The following is an 11,752-nucleotide window of genomic DNA, read 5'->3' on the forward strand; positions in this document are numbered from 1 at the left end:
GATTTATTGAAAATGCATAAATTAAAATAGAACCGAATGTGCATTCAACAAAATAGTATTTTAAGCTAATTATAAACGAAAAGTGAAATTTCCTCATTTATTAAATTAAAATCATTTGGCTTAATTTTAATTAGTTTTCAAGAAAAAGAGTACATTAACTTATTCTAACCTAATATCTCAATTGTTTATTAGTGAATAGATCAATGAAATTGAGCACTATGGCGCCTACTTTCTCAAGATTGTTTATTACTTTCAAACCACGTGATCATAATTTTCTAATTAGGACAAATAGTATATTATTACTCAAAATCGAACAAATTATTTTTCTTCATTCTGACACTTCAAAAACAATAATGTTTGCAAATTGCAAATAAACAATCATACACCCTTGTGCTTCAATGGAAACACCCCAACATTCATATCTAACACCATAATGCCTAAATATTTCAATAATAAATCTCGAAAAATAGCCTCGACGCATTATGTTATACTAACCTCGTCGAATAATTTCTCGAACAAACGTGTATTTTCCCCCCTCTACTCTCTCGTTCTTTGAATCCCGGTCCATCTCGCAAAATCCACCCACCTGGAAAAAGAAAAAAGTTCACAAAAGTTTTAAAGAGAAACCAGGAATTTGAAAAGAATGCAACATGGTTCTGAGGGGTTTAAGGTTCATGAAGAAATCTCACATCAATGATCCCAAGAAAGTGTTGCCAGTTCGAACTACAAAACAGATTGCACTCAATGCCAACTTGTATTTGTGCAGCAAAGGCTCTAGCATTCTTTGCTCTATTACTCCCGCAAGTATTTGGTATCTAAACAAAACAGAGAATTATTTTTCATCATTAAAGAGTTCATTGTTACCATGAAAATGATCCACGTTAGAGGATGGACATTGGAGGGGTAAAATGATAATTTCGCACGAGTAACGAGTTTGAGAAACTTATGTGGGTATTATGTCACTTCATTCCTGTGAAACTCTTTAAACATAAAGTGTTAAGAAAAGAAAGCCTCGAATTAAAAAATCTAAATGAGGGGGATTTGGGATTGGGGATGGGGTTGGGGATACTCCTTCCCTTCCTTGCCCTTGAGTGGAGACTCCCACTATCCCTAATCAAATTGGGGATTCTTCGATCCAGCAAATTTTTTGCCTACTCTACTTAAAAGTGAAACCTCCTTGAGATCAATCAAACATAAATCCACTAAACTAAGCTGTTGCATAATTCCATCTCATACTCCCTCTATTAATAACTAATTCCTGGGCTAAAAACAAATATGCCCTAACTATCCTAATAATATTTCTTACCACCCCATTGACTTTCCTATTTGTTATCTCCCAACATCCTAACCTTACCACAATGGCCACACATAAAGGCAAATTTAGGTTGTTCTATTACGTTAAGCATTTAAGTTGGAGATACGGTAAAGGTTGTAAGTTCAAATTATTGCTACAGTTTTTCCTCCCTCATTTTATCTTAATACTCTTACAAGTGTGTTGTAACTCATTAAGCAGTGTAACTTTCGAGCTGACCCATGAGAGGGAGAATTGAAAACATATCAAAAAGACGAAAAAATTTTCTTTTTACTTTTCAAAACGACTTGAATTTTGAAAACACTTGTAAAAAATATAGCAATAAAACAAAGAAATTAATAGGTGGAAGTGATGTTTGTAAGCTAAATTTTTAAAAACAAAAATCGAGATCTTAACCATATTGTGGTCTGATAATAGGGTCTAACACATGATAATAAGGAATAACAACTCTTTGATACAAAGATTGAATATGTATGATCACTGAGCAGACACTTTATACAAGAAATAAAGTGCAATAACCATTGTGTAAAAGGAACGAATATCACACATTGAAGTGAAGAAGTGCAGTACCTTAGGTTGCTAGAAACCGACATGTAAACTCCATAGCCAATACTTGTTGCCAGTACAGGCACATCCTCTGCTTCCATGGCATATGATTTGTCAAAGAACTTCCTTATATTTATCAAGGTGTTCGTTATACCTGTACCCGCCTGAAAAAAGAGTCCATAAGGCCTAAGTTTCCATTCCATCTATACATCAACAAGTCGAGCAATGTTTTCAATATCGAAGAAACACCATGTAACTTCATTTGATTTCTTCTGAACTTACAAACTATTTCATTACTATTTCTTTAATAGATGCACAAAGTTCAGAAGAAGTGCAAAAACAACAACAATTGTGTGCATATCACCTAAAAGTACAGGTACTGACATCGAAATCTCCTACTATACTGTTAGAAACCATAAATTTGTACGTGATCCAAAGTTTTGTCATCAAAATTCCAAATGAAAGTATTGGGTATGTTTAAGAGGCAAGAGAATTGCTTAAAGCAAGCCAAAAGCATAACTAGCAGAAAAGGACCTGGCTTACCAGATATGCACTTATAAGTAACTTCATTACTGTTGCATTTTTAGAGACGAAGTTCAGAACAGGTACAAAGCCAACACTGATCATATGAATGCGGTATAAAACTATAGGTATTGATCCCAAGTACAAAACTTTCCAATACCAAATTCAATTGAACCATTTGTTAAATCACCAATTATCCCAAAAGCTTAAACTGACGGGTGAAGACAAATATTATATCATATCATCTAACACTCTCTCACTTGTGAGCTCGAAATAGAAGAAGACCCAACAAGTGAAAATCAATATTAATGGAGAGGAAATGACATTGCAGAAATTTGAACACAGGACCTCCAGACCACCTGCTATGATACATGTTAAATCATTGATGGACCCAAAAGCTTAAATTGATAGGTAAAGACAAATTTAATATCATATCATCTTAATTTAATATCATATCATCTAATACTCCTTTTACTTATGGGCTTGAAATACATCGAAGATCCAACGAGTAAAAATAAATATTAATTAGAGAGCAAATAACATTATTGGGTTTTAACACTGGACTGTTTGTTCTAGCACCATATGAAATCACCAATTGACTCAAAAGTTTAAACTAATGGGTGAAAACAAATTTAATATCATATCATCCAAAGAGTTTGGACCAGCGAGATTCCAAATGTTCCCACAGAGCATAATTGCTTAAATCAAGCCAAAGGTAGAAAAAAGCGGGGAAACAACTGGCTTACCACAGATGCACTACTCCCTACAGCAAATAGCTTAGCCCCATTACGCTGCAAATGAACAAATGAAATCACGTTAAGTTAAGTAAACATTCAAATTGCTCAATAAATTCAGCTCAAACACACACCACATACCACCACAGCACCAACTCTCTGAAGAAACGAAAATGAGGTACCCGCCAAAGCCACCTGAAAACGAGAATTTTCATTTGGGAATTTTATTGAACACCTGGTGTTCATCTCAAAATCTAAAAAGTTTTGACATGGGTGCTCATATACAAGTGAAAAATTTGCAATGTTTATTTGGGTTTCAGGGGAAAGTTACCTGAAAGGCATTTTCAGGGCAGCCATAGAAGAACTTGGTGAGAGGTCCAGCACTGATTGCTAGAGGAGGTTTGAGAGAGACGGTGGGAGCTGGAAGCCAAACAAGCATGAAATCTGCTATAATGGCCATTATCTGTATTTCATTCAAGAACGATAATAATAATATAACAAAACTCAAACCTCATTCTATTTTAAAGAAACAAACGATTATAATTAGTTAAGGTTTGAAACGAGCATAGTTCAACTGACGTAATTTACTTATATAACTGCGATAAAAATTTATAATGGTCTATCGTTCATTGATAGATATATATCGTAGTCTATTACGATTTATTATTGATAGAGAGTGATATTTTGTTATACTTAAAAATATTTTAAAAATTTTTATCATTTAAAACAAATATCCAAAAAATTAAAGACTAAAATTAGAACCTGTTAGAACTTTTTAATTTTTCCCCCCCTTAAATGTATCAATTAAATGCTAAACTTTCATGTCGTTAATTTGTGGTGACACTTAAAGTCCGACATTGATTAATTACTATTTTCACAATTCTATTTAAAACCTGCGCATGAAATCACTCTGTCCTATTATTCTACCAAAATGACGAGAGAAAAAAAACGTAATTTAATTCTTCCTAAAGAAATATATAGGAAGATAAGAAGATGAAAAACCATTTATTTCAATATTTTTTCTCTAATCTTACGTTAAATTTAAACAACTTATTAGATGCGAAATTAATAATTCATGGACTTATTCTACACTTTTGAAAGTTTAGAAATAAATTTGCTATAGAATTCAAATATTTATTTAAGAAAGATGAAAACATAGTAATTAGATTGAGAGAAAACAAACATAAATTTTAAAAATTAAAAAAAATGTTGATCTTGTATGATTTTTAAAAATTAAACTTATAAACACTATTTCTGCTAATAAGTTTCTTTATTCTTTTATTCACTTTCCACTGATATTGTAGAAAACTAAACCAATTTTTAGAATCAAAGAGTAGTTTTTACATTTTTATTTTTGTTTTTAAAATTTGACTAAAAATTCGAGTGTTTTAAAAAAAAAAAAAAGTGAAAAAACATATTATAGAATTTAGGAAAAAAATAAGTCATTTAAAAAATAGTAAACTAGAAACAAAATGGATTCTTGTGTTTTTTGTTTTCTTGGTTTTATTTTTTGCTACAACTTGTTTTTAAAGAATTATATGTATATCTTTAAGTTCCAAATTTTAATTTAAACCACTTCCTAAAATCAAAGGCCTCCTCTCCCTAAAACCGTAGATTTTTTTTTTTTTTTTGTTATGTTCTCTTTGATTGTGTTTATTTTTTCCCAAGTGTTGCGAATTCTTTTCGGGTTATTTGATAGTGAAAATATAATTAATTTGAAAACAATGAATTGTATTTCATATTTTTATACGTATGTTTGGGAAGCATTTTAAAAATTAGATTTTAAGTTTAATTATTTGAAAATGGATTCGATAATATATTTATAAACCATAGAACTAGGTGTAGTTATCCACCAAATATTAAGTGAATATAAACTATCAATTATTAATTTATTAGTATGTTTAAATTTTGTAGGATTGTTATTGCGTAATATTGTATAATTTATAATATATTCTAGGTTACATATTTTAATTTTAAAAATATGAATTGAGTTTAAAACATGAAATAACATATTTATTAACCTTTTTCTCCTTTTTTTAAAAAAATATAATTCTTCATTTTGAAATATCAAATTCAAAATATGGATACACTAAAAATATTAAAAATTTATTGTGAGAATTTGCATTATTTGAATCACATAATTTAAAAACAGTTTTAAAAAACAAAATCTAGATTGTTTACTAAATACATTATACTCAATTTAGATCGTTTGTCAAACATGTCTTGATCTTATGATACCATTCCAATCAAATAGTTGAATTATTAGGTTGTGAGGTATGAAAAATAAGTGTTTTAAGTTTGTTGTGAAAATTGTGACCTACCATGAAATTTGTAATCGTGACGACATAGTTAGCGCTCTTCATTGGAAATATCATGTAGACATTTTTGCACTCCAGCTCTTCATCGACAATGAAGATGAGAAATTTGCGGCGTTGTGGAGAGATATGAATGTTGGCGGGAACGTGACTAGGGTGATAGTCGATTCGATTTTATCGATTTTTTTTTTTTCATAATAATTGATTTTTTTTTTCTAAACGACAAATATACATACACTATAATCATTAAAATATTAGAAGATAGTTTATTTTTAAGGATATATATATACCATTGGATCTGTTTGGTTTTGATTGGTTTTTCTAATAAAAAAACGAATCTGAACTACTAGTGTTTGGTTTTCTCCAAATACAAAACAATAATATGTCCAATTTTACATTAAAAAATAAAACCAAATTATTGGATTGATTTGATTTTTGGGCATTTTGGTTTTTTTGTTGTACTCCTAACTTGCATGATATACCATATGTTTGCACTTTTATATTTATCAATAGTTTCACACCTTTTTTTTTTTTTAAAGAAAAATAAGTTCACATTTTTTTTTCAACATATACCATATGATACTTTTGCAATATACATATAGCCTTTCAAGCTTCAGAGGTGTAATTTTGAAATGATTTTATTTACGTATATAAAAATAAGATATTTTTAATTTACAGTAATTTTTTAGATAGAATTTTAATTATTTTTTATCTCATTTATTCATCAATTAGTTTCATCTTTAATCTAAATAATTGTGTGATATATTTTTCTTGTTTGTTATATCGTATCTATTTCAAACGAGTATATAACACCCAAACTTGCTATCAAATAATTATGGTCTAATTAGGTTATGTTTGATAAAACGAATTATTTAGGCTCATTTGATAATCATTTGGTTTTTTGAAAATTAAACCCATTTTATGTATATTTCTTAGAACGTTTTGCATATTTATTGAATTTTTAGCTAAATTCCAAAATAAAAAACAGTTTTTGAAAGCTACTTTTTTTAGTTATCAAAATTTAGCTTGATTTTTTAAATCATTGTTGAAAAGTAGATAATAAAAGAAGAAATTTGAAAGTAGAAGTAATGTTCATACACTTAATTTTTAAAAATAAAAAATAAAATGATTAACCAACCGAGCTATTAATCAATCAAAATTTAATTTTGAATTTAGTCTGAAATGCAAAAATGGATACCGACGTGTTTTCAACTTTTCTAAAAATCTACCTTCTACAAACCTCAAATTTATCCTTCCATATTTATATATTTGTTTTCAAATGTATTCTCTCATAAAATTTTGATTGATTCAATTTTTCTTAATTATTATTTTCCTAAACGTTTATTTTATAATTTAGATTAAACAAAATTAGATGCAATTTACATCACGTAAAACTTTAAATAATTGTTCTATAGAAATTAAAAATTAAATATTGATCCAAATACAAATGATATAATAAGACTATCTACTTTCATCTTTATAATTAAATCACACCAATTTAATATTTGGATACCAGACTCCACATTTAGTTTTTTGAATTTAATTTGAAATTTACTGCTATTTTACTTCATTCTATTGTCATCATATGTTTTAAAAGTTATTGTAATTTCAAAAAGACTTCATATATTCTAGTGAAGAATGAATAATATAAGTTAAAAGCATTGTTTAAAAGAAAAGAAAGTTAGAAGTAAGCAAATCTGATCATAACTTTTTTTTAAAAATAAAAAATCAATTATAAAAAGGCCTAAAATTTAGGAGGCATACATGATATTATTTATATAGAAGATTAACTCGGATTGTTATCAATCGAAAGATATCGTTAAAATTATTTTCATAATTGAATTTTTTGCTCAATCATAATAGTGTTGTAAATGATATCACGTTTGTCTTCTTTATCCACTAGGTATCATGTCTGTTTTTATCTTATTTTTAAAAAAACTCTTCAAAAGTTTATTCTTTTGAACAAATTTCAAATTTCAAATGGGGTAATCATTTAAATAGAAGAATTGTTAGAAATATTTTCAAACATAGTAAAATGTATTTATCTGATAGATGCAATGACATTTTGCTATATTTATAAATAAATTGACTCATTTTCTATATTTGAAAATAACATTTTCAAATGTAAACTAAAACTTTTCAAGCTAAAGGCCTAAAACAAACGTTATTAAATATATTATCAAATATAATTAAAAGAGTTCAACTATTTTATAAAATTTACCCAATGTTAAAAATTCCCTTGATTACTTGAACTATGGGTTGAGTTTCAACTATATCCTCTATCTTTGAAATTTTTATTTTAATCTTTCGAAATTTGAAATTTGTTTCAAAACAACATTTTTAGGCTTTTGTCGTTAAATTCATAAACAAAAAAGGTATGTATTTATTTGTGTGAACAAATCTAAATACATACATTTTATAAAAGTAAAGATATACATACACATTTGAATACTATACTTTTTATCGTCTTTCTCATTTCAACCTCATGGTCACAGATTTATGTTCTTTCGTTTATGCTATGTACTAAACATATTTATATTTGTTCATGAATTTTGATGACGAAAACTTCCAAGATTCATTTGGAAAAAAGAACTTCAAACTAGTTGAAATAAAACTTTTCAAATTTTGGAGTTTAACCAAAATCAACCCATTCAAAAGTATTGTCAAATCGTTTAATTAATATACGAGTGTATTAGTAATCATAAGATCTGTAATTCGAATTCTTCGTCCCAATTGTACTTTGAAAAAAAAAACTATTTAAGATTTTTTTTTATTTAAAAATTTGACCTTTTACCCAAAACAAAAACGTGATCGTAGAAATCCTTTAAAATGAAAAAGTTTGAAGGTTTAAATGAGAGCACATACCACGTCAGCACAAACAAAATCCAGCTCCTTGCTAAAGTTTTCCTTGCGCTTCTCCAACTCAGCAGCAGTCTTAAAAAATATATATATTATATTAGTTTTGAAATATTATAAATTTTGTAATGTTTCAATTTTTCGAAGTTTTAAATATATATTTTTTTTCTTTTACGATAAGTTTGAAGTAGTTTTAAAAAAAACGAATGCTTCTTCGAAATACTTTTTTTAATAAAAAGATCCATAAAATTCAATCAAAATCTAGTGGAAAAAAAAGCTGCAAAAGCAATTCGACAACCGCATATTATTAAAAAAAAAAAAAAAAAAAAAAAAAAAAAAAAAAAAAAAAACCCTAAAAAAAAAAAAAAAAAAAAAAAAAAAAAAAAAAAAAAAAAAAAACACTGATTTTTTTTTTTAAGGAGCACTATATCTCGTCCAATAAAAAAAATACTTATAATTAGCCACAAATCACAAAAGATAAAAATAAAAATCTAATTGTAGTGCAGATATTGTTTGGATATTTAATAAAATTTAGAATTATGAAGCTAAGAATTTAAGGATAATGTTTTCTAATTAAGTCAAGTACATAAAATATAATTTTTCTGTAATTTTTTCATCTATATATTTTAGTTCATTGAATTAAAAAACATGCTTTCATTTCAATACATAAATTACATTTTGATGTTACATTACTTTTTATTAATGTATTTAATTACAACACTAAAAAATATATGGTTGATTTTTTTTATACTTGGTTAAAATTGATTAATTTTTAATAAAGTTAATTCAATACTAATTGACATGCATTTCCTTCCTTAAAATTAGAAGTTCAATTCTTAGTAGTATTAATGATAAAAAACAAAAATTAAACTTATAATAATTTATCTTGCACCTCATTTAAAAAAAAAAAAAAAATTTTAAATAAAAAAGTTATATCCTAATTGTTTTCACATTTATTGATGGTAATGATGTAGTTAATAATAATTTTGGTTTAGTTACAATTTTAGCTATTAGTATTTGAATTTTCCATTCAACTTTCAAAGTCTCTTAATTTAAAAAATACCTAATAGGTAGAAATAATGATAATAATAATATAAATAAATAATAATAATAAAAAAGATAAAGATAAAATTAATTTTAATTTTCTTAAAAAAAGTTATATTTAACTTTTAATTTTATGTATATTTGGTCTCTAAACTTTAAAAGATGTCTAATAGATTATTGAATTTTCGATTTTGAATCTAATAAGTTGTTAACATATTCAAATTTAAAATTAATAGATTTAATGAATAGAAAATTGAATTTTATGTATAATAACATTCTAAAGTTCCAATTTTGCACCTCGAACATTTATGAAATTTTAACATATATTGTGCTTGTCATATATCTATTAGATATAAAATTGAAACTTTAGAGACCAATTGGTCACAAAATTGAGAGTTTGAAAACATACTCGACAAGTTTTAAAATCCAACAATTTATTGAACATAAAATTAAAAATTTAGAGACCTACATATTTTTGCAACTTAGAGACCAAATAAACATAAATTTAAAATTTTGTGAACTAAACTTGTTATCTAGCATAGTTCTAGAAGTTCCAATTTTGTCTATTCAATTCAATTTCTACAATTTTAGAAATTTTAATTTAGTTCTTATATTTGGTCTCACATCTTTCATTATCATATTAAATAAGTGTTACATATGTTGTTTTCTTCCTATGATAATTATGAACTTACGATTCATAATCATTTAAAATCCATATGTATGTACTCAACTGGCGTAATATATGTACTATTTAAGAAATTATATTTCAAATCCTCCACTATATATATTATTTAGGAGTGAGCATAAAGATACCAAAAACTAATCTGACCGATTGAAACCAACTGAATTGAGGTTGGTCGATTTTCGGTTTTTATATAAAAGTTTTTGAGAAAGCCGACCGATCGAGATATATAAATATTTTTTTTCTAAAAAATAAGTATACAAACAAGTCCGCTATCATCATCTCAAGCCCAAGCCTATTGCATTAATATTGATTTATTATTTTCTTTTTTATGTAGCCTAAATTCCAAGCTCATTATATGATTGATTTAAATTTTTTCCTAAAAGAATAATTAATTTAAAAATTGAAAGCGACAAATTATGTTAACCTAATAACAACAGTCCATTTCTTTCATTTTTCATTCATTTTGGGTTTGCTTGCAAAAATAAAAAAAAAAAAAAAAAAAACCGACACTAATCGACCGATGCACACCTACTGTCGATCGGATTTTATGCCTTTTTTTTTTATCGATTTCGGTACTAATTTTCTCTAAAATCGACACCAACGGACGGATGAACATCTCTAATATTGTTGAACTTAAAAAAACAAACAAATAAATCACAACCATTTAAAACTATTTTTTAAATCTCAAGAGCTAAAGATTATTCGGTGGTTTACTAAAAATACATAAATGAAATTAAATATTTTTGTAAAGTTAAGAGAGTAAATTCAAAGCAGAAGAACAAGATTGAAATTTTGTAATTTTGAAAAAATGATAATTTATCAATATTTAGAAAGTAAAAGGTGAGTGAAGGTATTAAAAAGAAGAGAAGAGATAAAGACCTTTGTGAAAATTCCAACGCCACATTCCATGGCGACCTTAGCCAAGAACAAGTCGTCCGCCAGAAGCCGTTCTTTTAAATCCGCCAATTGCATCAGCCACCGGCACACCGCGATTTCTCCAAATCCAAAACCTCTCCACGATCACCGCCGGCACTCTCCCCGCCGCAATCGCCGCTGCCAGATCCTTCGGCAGGCTCTCCGTCGACCTCCCGGCCTCCAGCAGCACCACAATCGCCTCCGATCTGTTCTTCTCCCGGTCCTCCTCCTCCTCCTCATCGCCTTCTCCGCGTCCGTCGCCGCCACCGACACCGCCGCCTCCGCCATGGCCTCCGGGGGGAATTCCGTCGGATGAGGCGAATGCGACAGAGATGCGGCGGGCGCGAGGGGGAGAGATTGCGGCGAAAGAGAGGGAGTGGTGGAGGCGGAGAGACGGAGCGGAGGTGAGAATGTAAGTGAAATTGTGGGGAGGTGAGCGGCGGAGAAACGGCGGCGGGGTGGAGAGATTAGTGAAAGTTCGGATCGCCATTATTTCTGCCGGGAGAATCTTGAGAGAGAAAAAGTGAGATTGGGATATGGAAAGGGGTCCGTGTTTGTTGTGGCTGAGAAAATGCTGAAATAAACAGAGAGATTGATACTCACTCAAAAACGGACAATAGAACCATACTTAACTTTAATTCACACATAAATAGGTAAATAGTAAATTCTAACTAATCCGGTGGAAGTTATCTTTCTATTTAGAGTTTTAACGGCTTCTCGATTTCAACTATTTTTGTTGTAAACTTTCTTAATATCTTTCGTTTGTGTCAAATTTTAAAATGAAGAACAAAACTATCCATGATCTTACAATTTTGACATCCTC

General features: G+C 28.4%; 1 pseudogene; it reads right to left on the bottom strand.

Moving 5' to 3' along the window:
- Nucleotides 1–271: 271 nt before the first annotated feature.
- LOC120092001 lies at nt 272–11,515 on the bottom strand (annotated as a pseudogene).
- Nucleotides 11,516–11,752: the final 237 nt, after the last annotated feature.

Source organism: Benincasa hispida, chromosome 11, assembly GCF_009727055.1.
Source record: "Benincasa hispida cultivar B227 chromosome 11, ASM972705v1, whole genome shotgun sequence".
NCBI lineage: Eukaryota > Viridiplantae > Streptophyta > Magnoliopsida > Cucurbitales > Cucurbitaceae > Benincasa > Benincasa hispida.